Raw genomic sequence first — 1,610 nt, 5'->3', positions numbered from 1 at the left:
TCCTGCTCTTCTGAATTCTTGATCCCTTCCTCTCCTTCCATGTCGTAGAATTGAGGAGAAGAAAAGCAGCAGAATGTCCTCATGTTATGGACTATCTCCTCTCTTTCTGCTACTCTTACCTATCAACTTCATGATCAAATTTTTAACTTCTTTGGGTGAAAAAAATTCCACATCCATTCATTATTTTTTAAATCCAATTCCAAATTCAGATTGCCTTATAAAATAACCTGCATTTATGAAAATCTCAGGCAATATCTCAATATATTTCCTAAAAGAGCTTGAAAATTATTTTTAAAACATTTGAATATAGACATTTTAACAATATTGATTCTGCCAATCCATGAGGATGGTATGGTTTTCCATCTGTTTACATCCTCTGCAATTTCTTTTCTGTGTTTCATAGTTTTCTCACCTCCTTAGTTAAATATATTCCTAAATATTTTATTTTCTTTGATGCTATTGTGAAAGGTATTGTGTCTTCAATTTGATTCTTGGCTTACTGTTATACTACCCAAAGTGATCCACAGATTCCATGCAATCTCTATTAAAATACCAACATCATTTTTCACAGATCTAGAAAAAATAATTCTACGCTGTGTATGGAACCAGAGAAGACCCCATATAGCCAAAGTACCTTAAGCAAAAAGAACAAATTGGGAGGCATCAATCTATCAGACTTCAAGCTATACTATACGGCTATAGTAACCAAAGCAGTATGGTACTGGCACAAGAAAGAGACATAGACCAATGGAACAAGACTGAGAATCCAGATATAAAACCATCCTCATATTGTCATCTGATCTTTAACAAAGCATACAAAAACATACACTGGGGAAACCCTATTCAATAAATGGTGCTAGGAAAATTGGATAGCCACATATAGAAAACAGGATCTGCACTTCTCAACTCTTGTTGCTCCATAAATTAATATAACTATTGCTCCCCACAAACTTTCACAAAAATCAACTCATGATGGATCACAGACTTAACCTAAGGTATGAAACTGTAAGAATTTTAGAAGAAAATGGAAAAACTCTTATAATAGACATCGACCTATGCAAAGAATTTACGAAGAAGCTCCGAAAAGCAATCACAGCAACCACAAAAATAAATGAATGGGACATAGTCAAATTAAAAAGCTTCTGCACAGCCACGGAAACTATCACTGGAGTGGACAGACAACCTACAGAATGGGAGAAAACATTTGCATGCTACCCATCCAATAAAGGGCTGTTAGCTACAATCTGTATAGAACTCAGGAAAATTCAAAAGAAAAAAATCAAACAACCCTATTAAAAAGTGAGCAAAGGACATGAACAGAAACTTTTCAATAGAAGATAGACTAATGGCCAAGTAACATATGAAAAATTGCTCAACATCTCTAATCATCAGAGAAATGCAAATCAAAACCACAATAGGTATCACTTAACTCCAGTGAGAGAGGCTTTTATCAAAAAGTCCAAAAACAACAAAGGTTGGCATTAATGAGGGGAGATAGGAACACTCATACACTGTTGGTGGGACTGCAAACTGGTGCAACCTCTATGGAAACTAATATGGAAATATCTCAAAGAACTGAAAGTAGAACTACCATTTGATCCAGAAATCCC

This window comes from Propithecus coquereli, unplaced genomic scaffold (assembly GCF_000956105.1).
Source record: "Propithecus coquereli isolate 6110/MARCELLA unplaced genomic scaffold, Pcoq_1.0 Scaffold154, whole genome shotgun sequence".
Taxonomy (NCBI): domain Eukaryota; kingdom Metazoa; phylum Chordata; class Mammalia; order Primates; family Indriidae; genus Propithecus; species Propithecus coquereli.
The sequence above is the reverse complement of the archived record's forward strand: the minus strand, read 5'-3'. Positions refer to the sequence as shown.